This window comes from Bombus affinis, chromosome 7 (genome assembly GCF_024516045.1).
Source record: "Bombus affinis isolate iyBomAffi1 chromosome 7, iyBomAffi1.2, whole genome shotgun sequence".
Classification (NCBI taxonomy): domain Eukaryota; kingdom Metazoa; phylum Arthropoda; class Insecta; order Hymenoptera; family Apidae; genus Bombus; species Bombus affinis.
Genome location: NC_066350.1, coordinates 5,558,853 through 5,576,074, shown reverse-complemented (window position 1 = coordinate 5,576,074; position 17,222 = coordinate 5,558,853). Strand labels below are relative to the sequence as shown.

At 37.6% G+C, this 17,222-nt stretch overlaps 1 protein-coding gene and 1 long non-coding RNA gene across 5 annotated transcripts in view; one reads left to right on the top strand and one right to left on the bottom strand.

The window, feature by feature from the left end:
* Positions 1–15,028, top strand: part of LOC126918698 (uncharacterized) — a 208,334-nt gene extending 193,306 nt beyond the window's left edge. The window contains exons 4-5 of the long non-coding RNA XR_007711415.1: positions 14,525–14,602; positions 14,674–15,028. This is a non-coding gene — a long non-coding RNA (uncharacterized LOC126918698). The remainder of the gene's footprint in view (positions 1–14,524; positions 14,603–14,673) is intronic.
* The window catches only part of LOC126918695 (neuronal acetylcholine receptor subunit alpha-7), a 274,945-nt gene that overhangs the window by 232,555 nt on the left and 25,168 nt on the right, over positions 1–17,222 (bottom strand). The window lies entirely within an intron of this gene.

Here is a 17,222-nt window from a genome sequence, read left to right as displayed (position 1 = left end):
AGCGGTATACAAAGAGAATAGAAGGCAGCGCGCTTTCAAAGTCAAAACGACACGTAAGAGCGGTGAATGGGACTCGAGAATAATCGATAATATGCACAACAGAATGAATTCTATCCGTGGCAGACTCTTCCGCCGGCAAATGGACGGACTCTCGAATCCGCTTACAACAAAAGCCGGTTGCTCCGGAATAAATTGAACAGATACAGTTCCCCCGTGGATCGCCAGCGATCAACTCAAAATCATTCAACTTCCGAATATTTCTTTGAGTGGCTGGCCATATCGCTACGAATCACGCGATAGCTTTTTTCGTTCTTGCGACGTATGGTTTGGATATCGATGATATCTGCATTGAATATACGGGGTGTCCCTTTGTATATACAACTACGAAAAACGGATGATTTTTCGTGGAAAAGTAGGTCGGAAATATCTATGGAATAAAAATGCTTTCGCATACGAGGTTTTGTTTTCGAGGAAAATATCTTTAAAAATCAGTTACATACATGTGTACTAACGTGCCGCGATTTTCCATTAATGGAAAATGGAAATGCCGTTGGATATCTTTTTACATGATTATAATGCTAATGAAACGTAAAAAAATCTCGTGTAACACGCATAATGTATTCATAAAAATTTTCTATGGTAAGTGCTCGACTACTTTCGTCGACCAATGTATGTAAATACAGTAACGCATAGTTAAAGAAAAGACAAAGTTACTAATTCGTACACGACTTATGCCGATTTTCAACGGTGCAATCGTGTTCCATCACAGGCTTAATTTCGCTGTACGTCTATTTGCAATTTAAACCCCGTGGGTAATCATACCCTGGATTTCCCTAGACCGTAGATATAAACACAGCATATTTCGTGGACGTATGCACAGGTCGGGTCAGTCAAGGTTGTCGAATACTCTGTTGATATTAAATCTCCAAGCGCCCACGAAAAAGCCTCGAGGCTACAAATAAGTAAAAACCTGGAATTTCGCCGAAAATTTCTGAGAAACCCTGGAAACTTCCTACTGGCTAGGAACATTTCCAAGCGAACCGTTTTTCAAGATAATGAGACGTCGAATGTTAGCGTAGGGAGGTCAGACGCGGGCAATAAGTTTTTCTCTGGGGATGATTTTCTTTAAACGGCCACCGATAAGTCGGACCATCTTTCTGCGCTTTTTTCGCGTCGACCTGAAATTTTTCTTTCGACTGTTTTTATTACTCTCTTGGAAAAATTAATTGTTAGCCATTTGTAAAGGAAGTTAAATGTTTCAGATGTATTCTCAAATATTCCCTGATACATCTAGAAAGTACTTTGGAAACGCTATCGTCGTCGTAGAGTTTTAAATAGCAGGCACACGCGCTTGTTTATATTATATTTGCAAACTTTAAATAATAAATCTAAAAATTTAGAAATATCTTTGAAAATCTCAAAGCGATCAAAACGTCTGCCGGTTAATACCAGAGACGAATTTAAATGTATCAAACAAGAAGATGAAAATCGATGCAATTCACATGTTCAGATTCATCGTTCTATAGTTTTATTAACGAGTATCCACTTCATCGCAAAGTGACAAAATGGGTTGCCGTTAAGTTCATGAAAATTTATGAGCTGTTAAACCACTCCTAGACTTATTTATTATACGCGTCGCGACACGTCAAGAGTGTTAACTGCAGCCTTCTCGGAGACAAGAAATTTCATACGAGAACTTTCGTGGAGTCTCGAGGGCGACTGATGTTACATAGTGCGCGTACCACGTCATGAACGTGTATGTATATTAAATGACGGAGAATTTACTTTATCATACTATCTGCATCAGACACCTGTCCTCGTTTCATACAGCAATTCTTGATCTTGATCTATCGTCCCTGCATATGTTTGAAAATCAAAAATGCAAATGTTTCCCTAAACAGAAACTAATATACAAAACTATCTTCAAAATGATTAAAATGGAAAAGATGTTGTAACGTAAAATAGAATTTTATGGAAGTACCTACATGTAGTCTGGTATTAATTTTACGCGTTTGTTTGCACTGACACAAACAACTCTATATATCTTTAAATTTATTGATCTATCTATCTATATGATTTAGCTTTTCACTCTCTACACAAAAACACTAAGATTCTTACGTCTTAAAACTATTAGTTTAAGCATTATTACAGTTTAAGAACGCTTTAAATACTTTCCTATTCCTTTCTTCTTATTATGTCTCTTTTTATAATTCCTCGTGCTTATAGTAAAATACTTTGCTGCTTGATCTTCAGCGCTAATAACAGCGCGAGAAAGCTTTGTCTTTTAAGTATCGTTTAGGCATCGTTTTGAAGCTAATTGCCCATTCAGAGCCATCGTCATGAGCATAAGTTAGGCATCGTTTTAAAGCTAATTATACGTACTTTTACACCTGTTGGTCTCGTGAATTTATTCCCACTGTGAATGATAGATACAATTTCTCAAGCTCGGTGGGATTAATAATGTTTCGAGTATCGTTTAATTTTATCACGTATCCTCGGTTTCATAATGTTCTAATTTTATTTGACGAAGTAGATTATGTGCGTTAATTTTAAATAAAGAACGCGCGTTTACCTTATCATCTATGTGTATTGATTTCGAAACCTGATGAATTACACAATGTAATATTAAATTAATGACTTACTAAATGATTTTAATACAGCAAATTCTATTGCGAACGTGAAGCGCATCAAAATGTAACTAGAAACACGATCGATTCAATGACAATTGCTTTATATTAGATATATTCCAATATTATATACCGTTTATTCGATACAATATTGAAAATGGCAGTAATATTTGCTATAGAAGTGACCCTATTACTACCTGCAACTCATATTATATGTAATATTCCGAATCATACATCGTTTCAAACACTGCAAGGAACTCGACAAAGTAAGACAGAGGTACAATAACCTCAGATAGAACGTATCAAGTAGCAATTGTTCAACTAATTCGTAACTTGTCCCGAGCGCACATGCCGCCCTCTGAAACGACCGTGTCAAGTCTCGTTCCATAAAGGGGACAGAGGTCGACAAATATTTTATTATCATCTTGTTAGTGCACCGTCGTTAGGGAGAGAAGCTTGAGATGAAATATGCAAGAGAACAGAGACCATTGCCTGCGGATAATGCGCTGACATCGTCAAGTATAAACACTACATGGTGTCCCTTGATTCTCCCTCTCTCTTTCTCTCTCTCTCTCTTCTTGTTTCCCTTCCGCTATTTCTCGTCGATTCTACATACATGTGCTCGAATCTGACTTAGCCCGATTTTAGCCCACGCTTTCATCGCAGTCTTGTTACCGCGAACGACGAATCGAACAAGTAATCCGACCGAGGAAGCGTGTGACTCACGACACCGAGACCACGTTTAACGTAGTTTAAACTCCCTCGCGCCGCCAAACTTCACCCCGAAACCATACTTAGTTCGCACCCTGTCGGAGAATAATGGAGGACTATGTAGCGAGTTTAATTGTCACCGATTGCACAAGGACCTTGATGAAAGCATAATTACTTTGCGAGGCTCAAGGAAATTAGGAAACATCGATGTTAGCGCTCGTTACGTCTATGTGTGTGTATCCTGGGAAAATACGAGATTTCGCGTGAACGCAGTTCGATCAAAGCGTAAATTCTCGTTTCTATATCATTTAGTTCCGTCATTGTTGTTTCAATTACAAGTTTTCGCTTACAATTAGAGAAAATTAGTGATAACGTTTGCCGACGGTAGTGATTCGAATAATTAACGAATAACTTTCGAAATCTCGAGCAAAAGTTCGACGGATACGACGTCCAAATTTTCTAACATCTGCGGTAAAATACAAACGAGTTGCGCCACGGCTGTAGCCGAGTGCTCATCCTTAGTCTTATAAGAGAACGAGAGTTTCGCGCGAGATATTGGATGAAATTCATTAACGTTAACCACGGATTTTGCTTCCCTTAATTACCCAGGCTTCTGTTCTGTAGGGAAAAAGTTAGATGGATTCTCACCGTCAACATCGCAGTTGAAGATTAATAGTCAATTTGGTAGGCGTTCAAGCTTTCAAAGCTCGTCATTTTGTAGCACGATACCTGAAACGAGCGACGTTAACGCGATGTTTCCAGCTCGAATATTTTCTCCAATTTTCTCGAGAATATCGTTTAACGTGTTAGTCGACTTCGCAATTTTCACTGAAAAATTTTTGAACGAAATTTTCCGACAGCATGTAACTGAAATTTCTGCGATCGTTCGTTGAATCACAGTTTTTTCGTGATCGTATAACGATAAGTATACAAATGTATATTCTATACAAAGTCACAATTTCAACGTTCCAAAACAAATTGTTTCTAAGTTAAACGATTAGATCTAACATTAATTAATAGACATGGAATAGCCACTGCTACGTCCTCTTAATTAAATACTATTTTAATGGAACAAGCGGTTCCACTCCAATATTTGTCAACTACGAGGTCCATGGAAGTTTTGTCTGTAGTGAAGGGTACTCATGATGAGCACCAGCAATGCCAGAAGGGTATAGCGAAAGGTCAGTAGCGAGCTCCTTTTTAAACAAGAGGCACCGACCGATGGGCCGATCGAAGCAGTAAGCAACCCTTTCATTGGTTTTCTGTCAGCGCCGCAGTGACTTGTTGATACTTGGAGCTTCAAGGTGGGATGAGGAGACAGGGTCGACAGAGGCCGGGCAGCTTTTCCACGAGCCTCAGCCAGACCCATGATCGAATATCGACGTTTCAATAGATCACCTTAAGTCGACTCCGAACGCGCATTGAATATTTATGACTTCTGTTATTGATAGTTGGCCCTTACACGCGTGTGTTTCCAAGCCACAGCGGAAACCCAACGAAACATTGCCCGGCAAGTTTCAGCTCTCTGGAATTTTCCAGGATTCACGAAACTTCGAAAGTACGTATACGTATTTCGCTAAATCTTCCGCTCCGTTAGTTGCTGGCTACGTTCGCGACATTAATGCCACCAGAGCATAAGATAAACGCGCCGCAACGCGAGAATTACATCTTTCGGAAATGTAATTAGAAGGAAACTGTCGTTAACGAAGTAACTTTTGTAGTGTATGTTTTATACGAATGTGAGATATCCTTTTAGAATTATTCTCACATTCAATAGCCAAACTGTTTACGTATATATGTATATATTCACAGTCCCTAGTGTCTTTTTAACACCCCACAGTAGTATTAGCCCTAAACTGTTAGATCGGGATGCTGGGACAACCTAAACGTTGTAAACACTATCATAATTTTAATGCTCTCAAATAATAAATGAGGCTAACCGTTTCGGTAATTATGTCGAGGCTTATACTCATGACTTACAAATATCCATTTCAATTTTTTCTCGAAGTACCTCAGGATCGTAGCAAAGAGTTAGAATGTCAAAAGTCGCGAGATAGAAATCGTAGAATCGATTCTAAAATAACGAACGATTTTATATTAACGCGAAGAACGTCACTGACACAGAGCTGCAACGTAAATGTTAATTTTAATATATATTTAGTCTCATCTATCCTATATTCAATAAGTCATAATTGATAATGTTTCTTAAATTAATTAAATTAGTAACAGTCCTTGTATAAATTTTCCAAGTAGCATTACGGTATGTATGAAGTTAGCCAATTGCGTTTTTGACCTGACACCACCTGAAACTCCCACAAAGAATACCAAGTTTTTCATCGAACAGAATTAATGGGAACAAAATTTTCTTAATGGAAAGTACCTCGGACCATCACCACTTGGGAACAAACTTTCCTTTCTCTGTGTACCTAATGAACTTTTAAGGGTGGTTGACATCGCGTAAAGATAAATATTGGGAAAGCAAGCAGAATCGGCGGAACTTGTCTTCAAGATCGTAACGATGATCATGAATGAACGATTACCTCTCTCTAATTCATTGTTATTTGATATCATAGTTATGTTGAAAGTTATGAATAACCGAGAGGCTAACATTTCTTGCACGCCGGTTTAATTTGATTATTATCTTCTAGCGATGGAGTCCTAATGGTCTTTTAAGTGGGACGATGAAATATGTAGGTCGTTTGTGTGGATTACGAAGGTTTAACGAATTGCTTTTTTTCTACTTATCCTCCCTATTTTATAGCTATAATTGTACAAAAGTAAAATCATATAATATATGTATATTTATAGTAAAATGTTGCTCGCAAAAATTATTCGATAAATGAGACTTTTTATTTATTCGTTTTGTTGCATGAATATGCATAGTGTGAAAAAATTAGGTATTCCATTAAAACCGTGCTTCAAAGGAACAAAGTATATAGAACATTGTTACGATTGCCTCCACTCCTTTTATCGAGCTTTCGGTGGGCAGAAGTATCAGAAAACTTTGTGTAAACAAAACTTGAAATTGCAAACGGCACGAAACGTTAAACAGAAACGAACGGCTAGCGATTCTTTAAAATTCCGAACACACAGGCAACTTCTAGTTCCAGAGTTCGTTACATTAAACTTTGATCTCTACGATCGGTGATTGGAATTGCAACTGTGCACTATCAACGGCCGATCAATCGGAATTGCCGATAAGCTGAGAGATAGAGGATACGGCGAGAGGAACGGAGAGGAACGGAGAACAAAGTTTCATGGCCCTGGTGACAAAGCGATTGAAAATTTAAAAAACAGTACACGAAAGAATGGAAATGAAACGTCAACCTGCTTCGAAAATTATTCGAAGAAGACAGCTTCGTGGAATTTGGTTCGCTTGAGACGACATGTCCTATCGAATTATCTTATAGCCAATTTACGCTATAAAATTGGCCACAAAATTTCGGCTGATTTTTCTTTAACAGTAATGCAAGAGAAACGCTTACGTTTATATAGATAGAGATACTTTTTAGTAACTACGTGTGTATAATTTTAAAGTTACAACACTTTAAGCGAATAATACGATACAATCTAACGTTCAATTAGCATTTAAGCATAATAATGAGCGAATTCTGTTATTTACTCGCGATGTAATGACAATGGAAAAGCGAGGCGATAGATGCATGTAAATAGTCGTGGAATTCCAAAATCACGATGATATAGATTCAATTCGAACTTAATCCGGCAGGCAGCAAGACGCTACCTACGTGCAATCAATTTAGATACAAACCATTGAACGTTTATATCGATCGATGTGTGCTTCGTGGCTTCCTACGGACGTAAAACTTCGACGCTCTGTCAATAATGGGGGCTTTTGATTGTCGGAACCTTAAAGGGAATGGGGTGAAATTGATACTCGTTACCCTGTTGCTTTCAGATTCATCGTTACGATTAGATTTATCCGATACCCTGTCGTAACCTAGTTGTATAAGATGACGATAGAAGCTTTTGTTGCCCATTTATTGTCCTTTAATTTATTTCTTTGACATCAAAGATTCTCGACTTGTTATCGCAAAGTTAATCGTGAAAAAATTGTTCCCTGTATGTCTATAAATACTTTTAGAAACGCAACATGTTTGTACACATTTATTATTTGTACTCGATTTTTTCTCATTTTATATGTATCTATCACTTTCGTTTAATAATAGATCGCTACAGATCACAGATATAGCCTGTTTTCGTATCCGTTGAATTTGCAATGACTTGTCGATTTTGTACATTAACTCCGTGCTGCTCCGTTCTAATCTTGGAGAATTGCAAATTCCTTCCAATAACATTAGTCTCCACTTCAAAACGAAACATCTTTTTAAAGGATCTAATAATGACTATTGTATCGATTTAAAGCTCTTTGGTAATACTAAACATCGTAACACTTTCATTACGTGTCTTTGATTAAGGAACGTCGTGTTTTTCGAAAGGGATTAGAATAATTCAAGAAAATATAGATTTATCTAGAAGCGGGTGTAACTTGTAAAGTCTAGTAAACAGAGAGAGAAACTTAGAAGAGTTGCTTAAACGGGTGAAGGTAGAATAGGGGAATTTTATCTACAAAATCGACGGAATCTTCTGCTCGGTTCAGTAATGAAAATCAATTTCTATTTCCCAAGGTGTGTTCCTCGAAGAATGCTAAAACGGAAATTACCTATATATTTAATCGTAAATTTTACTCGTTGTTTCACGGCAAATCTAACTTTCGTCGATTGCTTGCCAAGTAGATACATCATGAAATGTACTAAACTATCGAATGGTACGGAACGTTTTCATTCTCTTCGCTAAAATTTCTAATTTTGCATGTGAGAATTCGAAAAACGATTTTTTCACGACAGTATTCCATTCCTAAACGACAAGAAGAAGGATGTTGACTTTTAACTTCATTTATCTCGGAAACAAACGACTACACATCGTCGAGCCCTACGATTTGAAATACGAGAGGAAAAATGTGCCTCCACATCTAACTTTTCAAGTCCACTTTTTTGGATTTCTGAAAAACTAAATATTTTGTGTCAGTTTAATAATAACAAAACTTATCCCTTTTTTAATACTAAAAATGGTTAGGTTCAATTAAACTTTTCGAATGCCTTGAAGTTTTATCCTTTTTCTCGCTTTTTTAAATAATTCAACGTAAAAGTAAAGGTGGACGTCCAATCTACTACGACGCTTTTAACAAAGTTCATTTTGTTTCTATTGATTTCTAAATGTTTATACAATGCGTGATAGAATGTGATAAATAGCAATGTCCTTAAATAATGACTAAAATACGAAAGATCATTGTACATTAAAATTAAACGTAACCTTGTAAAGAGAATTCTTCGTTTAAAATATGTATAACACCTCCGAGAATGCATTCTGCACGTGAATGAGAATGTACCTTTCCCTTTTTACTTCGTTCGTTCTTCTTTTTCTCTCACTGCGATTACTGGAACGATGCAACCGCGGGTAGATTAAATCGTGCCACAAGTGTCATCGACAACATTGCACTGCAACTGTAGAGACAAGCAGAACACGGGGGTGGTATTTGGAAACGAGCCATGATTTCGTAGATATACCCGGAACGAGTGGAGAGCGGAGATAAGCATCTCTGTTGTCTTCATAAAACTACCGCGGAACCAAGCCAGTATTTGCTTAACGTTCTTCTTGCAAATTTAGAGAGTATCGCGTTATGATTCATAAATATGTAGGTAAATAACATGTTGTGGCAAATGAACATGAACGAAGTGCATCCTAAAATGTCAAACGTATCGAGGTTCTAGATCGAGCAACTAAATGATTAGCGTAAAAATGTTTAGCGTAAATACATCAATTTCAATCTTGCATTAAATATATGAACTTAGCTTGTAAGAGAGTATACGGATTATATTGTAAGAAACAGATTTCGAAAATAATATAATAATATAATGAGAAAATAAATATAAGAACAGAGAAAAGACAAAGGTCCGTACATTCGCTAGAGCATCGTTTCGGAGAAAACTATAGTCGTAATATGGCTGTCAAAGTTCATTACTCAAGAATCAGGTCAAAGTTACATATATCATAGATTTTCAAAGTAGGAGAAATAAACCAAAGAGAAATTAATATTTTTTCTGAAACTCGCTGTTACAAAGGTAAAATAAATTATATTTCTTTATACAAGGCGAATTCTTTGTATACGTTGCTTTTCCTTAGTTGCCCTTATTTGAATGGCATGAAAATTTTCTACCTTTATGAATGTGTTTTCCATTTTTTATGAGCATAGTTAGTCCATGCTGAGCGATAATTTTTATCGTTAAGTCACTTTCTTACATTTTGGTCAATTTGTTCGTTTATAATATTGTAGTTATACGCGTGCTTTTTGCAAACAAACTGCATTTAAAGTTTTGATTTCGTTCGATGTTTCTCCAATACATATCGGGACGCGTTTCAAGCAAATTCATTTGCGATATTAACTTGTCAAAGGGTTAAACGTGCTGCAAATATAAAGTCGATAACGTAGCAGTAAAGTATAAATAGAGAAAGTACAATGGTCAACGTTTAGAACGAGTGAAAGCGGTTGGAAACGTGCCATAATTTCAACGGGGTGCAAATCGCGGTTATGGAGCCAAAAGACGCCCAGAAACGCCCAGAAAGTTCATGCTCCGTAAACAGCGGGATAAACATACCTGGTATATATATTACAACATATTCTAAAACTTGTTTGTTCCAGTTAGTTTTTCGAGAGCACATCAAAGGCAAGTTATAACATCATATTACAGACTTGTTAATCAATTTTCGTCAGCTAAGGAATAAATAATAAATAAACTTGCGTGCAACATCGAATCGTTTTTATCGTAAAGGTAATTGTTAACTTAGGAATAAATTCGTTATTAATAATTATCACGCCTATCGCTTTTAGAATTTTAAATATATTTATTAACAACTAGAGGTATAAAAATTCAATGAAATCTTAAAATATTTATTAATTAATGAAAATATTGCGAGAGCTTAAATTGTTCCAAATCAAACCACCCGTCACAAATCCGAAAATTATTGTGCCACGTACTGATCAACGCTTTTACCACTGTACGTGTCACGTCCAATGCATTCCATGCAAATGCGGGGACACAAAATGCGGCGCAGGAAGAATACATAGAAACGTGGCGTGATTCCAGATCGAATGTCCCAAATCGTAAACGAAGGAAAAAGCGACGGAACGATGCCAAGACCGATGCGACTGCCTGTGAAAAGAAATTACGCAAAATCGAATATGATTTCCCTGGCGCGAGGATAACGATATCGCACGAAATATGGCCTCTATCGTTGTCCAGTTAGACCCGAATAGTCGCCATAGCAACAGACATTCCCCAAAATCCTTCTCGTCCCTTTTGCCCATCCTTTGCCTCTGGCCGTTCATCTTCCTCCGACTTGGTTTCAGCCTGGGTTCACGCACCTCTCGTTTCGTAATCTCTCACGATCCTCGTTCTCGACCCTCGAACTCGACCCTCTAACCCTCACGAGGTCTCGATGATTCCTCACACTCAAACTCTCTCAGTTCTTCTATCTGCCGCGAAACACGCGTGCATTCTTGCCTTCAGTGTCAACATTTCTCGCTGTCAGACCGCCGCAATTTCTCTACCGCTTCGACCCTCGCACGAACCGGCTTCAACGATACTTTTCCACTCGTTTTCTATCCCTTTCTACTAACCCCCATTTGTATGGCGGATCTCTCTCTCTCTCTCTCTCTCTCCCTTATTCTGTGAATTTTGTTGAAGTCGTATGAGAAGAGAGATAAATAGCGGCGAGTTAAAAGGTAAGGAGTGGCGCAACAACAAAAGCAAGAAGAAAAGATCTTCAGGTTCGAACGTAAGGAGAAAATCAACGAGCAAAGAGAAACTTCGATTCTCGTTCCGGTTCAGGTAGCTAAGCTCAGGCCACTTTTATTCCGTTTCTTCCTTCCTTTGGCTCTCTCTATCGTTAGCAATCCGTTGATCCTCCATCTTCGTTTTCTCATCGTCTTCGATTCGGCCTCTCTTTCTCACCGTTGACTTTCATCCCGCGCTTTCTCCATCAGAGACATACTCAAGCTCATTTCGCTTCGATCTCGTAATTCGATCCTTCGGCCTCGATCCGACCTGGTCCACTGTTTCCCGAAAGAGGAAGACAGTTTAGAAGCCTTTGCCGTGCGCCTCAGCGATTTCGCAAAATCGTGAAACTGCCGTGAACGATGGCCCAATCAACGGACAAACCCGGAGGGAGAAGAACCCGCTGCGTTATTATTACGACTCCGAGAACAGCGACTGAGAACAGTTTTCCTCCATTGATCGCTGAACGCAAGCATCTTCGAGCTGGTTCGTTTTAGAATTCCTAGCTGGTTCACGAGCGTGGTAGAGTAGAGACTATGTTGACCCAAGGATATCAAGATGCTGCTTTCGTGTCTAAGTAATAAAAAGGATTTTATTACAAGAGTTCCACTTTGACGCGTCTATTTAATAATACGAGAGAACGGAAGCTGTTTTCTGAGAAAAGTAAAGTTTTTCTGGGAAAAAATCGCTCGAACTGAAAAATCGCTACTACGTTTCAAGGGACAACATCGCGATGTCGGTGTACTTTTCGGTTTATACCAAAATCGTAGAAAACTTATGAAATACTTCGCGATTAATTAATTTATCAATCCCCTTCGGAAATACCATTTTAAGAGATGTTATAACGATGCTTTAGCGAATCAATTTCTCAAATATAAATTACCCAGAATTTTTTTTCTAAATGAAATTTCTTTCTAAATGATCGAACTCGGTCAGCTCGTTCGTTCTTCTGTTCAACCAAACCTTATGAAAATTTCAAGCGAAGATTAAAACTGGACACGTCCAAAATTATTTCCTCTTCCCGTAATTACCCGACACCGCGGACGTTATTGATTATCGATAACGGTGGGAACATTTTCGCGGATCCCTGCGAAAGCGCGGCCGCGAAATTTCGTTTCCTGTGAAATAAACTTATCGATTAAAAGTATCCCGGGAAAGCTATCGACGCGAAAGCGCAAGCGAAAACGTTTCTTCCGTCTTGCACCTTTTTCTTTTTTCTTTTCTCGCCTCCGATGGAAATAATCAAGGGAACTTGGCGGGACGCAAACTCGTTTCCCGGATTACTTTCCTCCTTATTTCGTTACAACAACGCCTTCGTCGAAACGAAATAGCCCTGGAAATATTCGCAATCGTTTAAATGAACTTCACCGCATAAACGATGTACGCGAAGTCGTCGACTTTTTTCATAATTAACATAATAACGAAGAATTGATTTTTAATAGCGAATAATCGACTTTTGATAATAACGAAGAATTGATTTTTAATAGCGAATAATCGACTTTTGATAATAAAGATGTAGTATTCTGTAAGAATCTGAGTTTGAGTAAGCCGATAATGTCCGAATATATTACCTTTATGTAAATGAATGAAAGGAGACAAATTTCAATACGATGAAAGTAACGATCAATGATGAGAGAAGCATTTGTTTGTGCTGATGGAAAGTATTTTCAAGAGTCTGGCTGTTCGAGCTCGTAGGAAACGTTAGTCTTTTAGCCACCCCTCGTGTCGTCGTCATAGCAACAGCGAGGGACACGCTAGTACAACTGGAAAGACATGAAAAGCGACGTCGCCCAGCAAGATACGCTTTCCTTGCCCTTTCGGTTGCCTTTGTAGCTATAATTCTAGAAACTTGATCTTCGAGTATGCTCACCAAGGTATTTCGCCATCCACGTGTTATCGAATTGGGGTAACAGAATTATCCTGTCGGAAACGGAAGTCGTATTTGATTGACCGTCGTGCCACGAAATTATTCGCAACATCAGCATCGGCCTCGATCCATCGTACCAGAAAATAAAAGGATCGGACCCTAGTAATTAAGCGTAATGAAATTGAACGCGTATAAACGCTCGTGAAAGTGACTAAATCGAATTTATTGATATTGAAACTCCAACAATGATAATTTAACGAAAAGGTGCGGAAACATAATCACTAGACCGTGGATATTTATGATATTTTTGCGAATTAAACTGAATTAAGCAGAATTTACATTAAATGCTATATATATTTTTAACGATAAAAGATGCTTGGATTCTTTATAAAAAATTTTGAACAATATACTTTGATTTTTGAGCTATTAGTTACTGCTTAGTTACAATTACTGACTGAAAAAAAGCTTCGTTCTTCAAATTCATAGGACAATTTATACAATGACATATAGTTGATGCACCTAAGCGAATAAATCAAACTGTAGGCTTCTGATACGTAACTCTATTTCTTCACTGACATATGAATTATTTTCTCTCCTAATTTTATTGCCGCAAAAGGGAGAAACCCGTGTAAAAGAGAAAAATTCTCGCTGACAAAACCATTTAATTCAAGTCGGAATAAAGTCGAGAAACGATGCTTTAATCTTTTAACCGTTCTGCCATTTTCCTCGCTGAAAGCAGGTCGTATCCACGATAATACTAATTTACCTGCTGCCAATCCATAGGCATGGCTCGTTAACAGTAGTCGACATTGAAATTAAAAATGGCCGGCTATCCGAACGTCCCGGTTGGTTTTGTCTCGAAGCAACTGACCGCGTTTGTTTCCAAGGCAAATATTTGTCGATAAACGTCTGTCGATTCGCGTAGTAAGTGGAAAAAGTTTCGTGGCGTTAATAAGGTGCTGACTTGGAGGAGTCGGAGCTCTCTTTAAAAACTTGAAGGAATTACAAAGCTCGAAGAAAGGTTCGCGGAACAACTAACGTAAGTTGAACGTTTCCTGAGCGGAATAATGCAATCCGGGAAGAAAGAGACGTCCACTTCATTTTCACGTCGAACTAAGTCCCATTGAAACGACGTTGACATAATGCTCGTTGCTCGAACTAATTAACCCCTGTCCTAAGCGTAACTGGGTCACTCTTAATATTCGTGAACTTGTTTTCAAAGTGCTTTGCTATACTTCGAAATAGGGCTAAGGTTGCTCGAATAATTTGGTATTTGAATACACTTCGTAAGTGCTTGAGTGCCGCTGCTGAGCTTTCAGTGTTTTAAGTTGCAAATTCCATTGCTAAGATGTACACGAAGATCTATATGCATCGTTCTTTTGAAGTTCTGTTATTATGTGATGTAATTTGAACATGGAGGAAGCAACTGTAAAGTGAAATAATGAAAATCATATTGTTTGTTTTAGATTGCAGTGTCAACGTGAAAAATTCTGGAAAGCTATGAAAATGCCTTTCCTACTAATTCTCGAGAATAATTAATGCTAGTAAGTATAGGGGAAGAATGAAATAAATAAGCGCTCTTGATTTTATTCCTTAAAAATGGCATTTAAAGCAGAAGTGGTGCTCGACGGCAGTTTAATCGGTTTACAATCAGCCAGCAATTGAAAGAATGGGCAAAAAGAAGGAAAGAAGGGTGACCACGTACAACAATGCAAAGTAAGCAATATTAACTTTAATCTCGTAGAAACATTAATCAAATACATACTTATTAAACTAAGATGAATGGAACAAAATTGGAAAAATGGAAATGCTGTTTCTTAAATATTCTGTGCATTTGATAATATTTAAAAATGTAGATACCACACATAAGAGAAAGTAACTAATGCGATCGTTGATATGGTTTGCTTTAAACTTGAAAATTTAAATGTAATAATAAAAATAAAATGAGAATGAATTTCACGTCATTTTCCCAACAAACAGAAGAACAAAGAAACAAATTCCACACAAGTAATATAGGCATGTGTTCGGATTTAACGCGACGTAATCGCTTTTCAAAAAAAAAGGTATTTTTCAAATACCGGCGTACATGTATCGTTGGTGGTGAGCTCGTCACTTGTATCATGGATGCACGACATTATTCGCTCGACAGGATAGATAGGTTACGCCATCGTATATTCGATCCAAGCATATTTTTCCTGTACTCTTGCCACTAGGGGTGCGTAAACGATCCGAGGAACCTGTTTCCAGCCCGTACAACACGTATCTCTTCATTGACTATATCATTTCCCATTCCTATGATTTTGTCACAGTCTCTTTACGTTTCTGTCACTTTGTTTGCGGACAAAATCTTGCCTTATATGTAGATTGACTTTATTTTAGGAACGACATATTTAGAACCGCAGTATTTTACGATCAAACCATTTTATACGATAAGTTTTATTGATTTCCGTGCGAGTACTTGCAAATAGAGAAAAATATCATCGTTGAAAATTATCGCGAGGAGAAACACCTATAAACGAAACATAATATAAAAATATGTCAATCGATTCGCATTGATTCGTGTTTAACAAAATTCCTTCAGCATTTATTCGTCTTAGACTTAGATCCTGATGTATTTGTTCCTTTTGTGCAACTCGAAACATTGGCTATCACTAAGTATATTAAAATCGTTTCAAAAATTTGTTGCTTCACAGCCTTTACTTTTTATTGCAAGTAATAATTCGTCGAAAAATTTCATTTTTACTCTATCATGATATTTCACAGCCAAGTCTCTGGATTTTCACGAAAACCTTCACGTGTACCCATCTCGTTTCGGCGACATTTTTAAACGGTAGCTGGAAGCCGCATTTTAAGCTGGGACTGAAATCCAATTATCTTAAATCTCGACTGTCAGTTGCATTATCGTTAACCGTGCTGGCCTGGTAGAACCTAAGTAGAAGGGAAGGCGTTGAAAACGCTGATATTTACCAGCAGATAACCTAATGACCATGGCTGTTGATTCCTAATTTCCCCGGAGTCTCTCCCCAGTTTCGTTACGTATCTGTTCGGTGAAAATATAGAAATCGATGCTGGTTCGCCTTATCGTCGAACATCAAAGGTGTATTACAGCAAAACGTTGCTTGTTTAAAGTTCGAATACGGACAAGCTAATACAAAATGAAAAACGTGACTAAACATACTTTCGAAGCTAAGTGATTCTTCCTTCTTCTTTTTTTTTTTTTTTTTTTTTACGGTAATAGAACAAACGCAAAATGGAAGGAAACCACCAGAGATTTATTTTTATTTCACGACCCATCTGTAATCGCAGAGAAGAGAAATGAAAAATGTACAGGCAAATCTGCAAACAATTCCACCAGTAACAGGAACGAAAAAAATATTCGGACTTTGAATCATTTCCAGAAACGTTACTTTGCTCTTTAAAGTGACTTCTCCTCAACAAGACGCGCAACGAGATTTCTTCTTGTTCGGAATTTTGATGAACCTTCTCAGCAAACAGATAGCGTTTTAACGTTGTTCTTCTTTTCGCCGCATCGGATAGTCGTTTTTACCGATAAAAAGTTTTTGTTTAACTTGGCGAATCGTCGTCCGTTGTTCTACTCCGTTAGAATATTAAATAATATTTGTGTTGCACAAGCGAGAATGTAATATCTATTTCTAGGATTTGTGTATGAAACTCTTATTCAATTAAAGTATCGTACACTTGGTCGAAAATTTCTATCAGCGTAGATCTCTCGTTGCTTTATCGTAATTGCCTTTCAGCAATCTGCACACAAATTAAGTAATACACGCTAATTATGTGGTAAACGTTTGCAACGGGTTATTAAGATAACTACGTCGAGCAACGTGGCTGAATATTAAAAGATCATTTTGAAATTGATTTTAAGGGAGAATTGTCGTAATCGACACGTAAACAAAGGTCCGGGCGTTACGTAATATTAAAACATCTAACAACACGCTTTAATGAGACGCTATTTTTTGCTGCAATCAATATCAGGCACGAATACAAAATCGGTTCTCCTTTGATATTGCCTATAAATATTCAGTTCCGATCGGTTGAATTTTTCACGGTGTTGACAAACGTAGGCCAGTGTTTGTACACAATATTAAACGGAGAATATTCGAGGTTAAATACACAGAATGTATGTGAAAAAAATTCGCTTCTTGC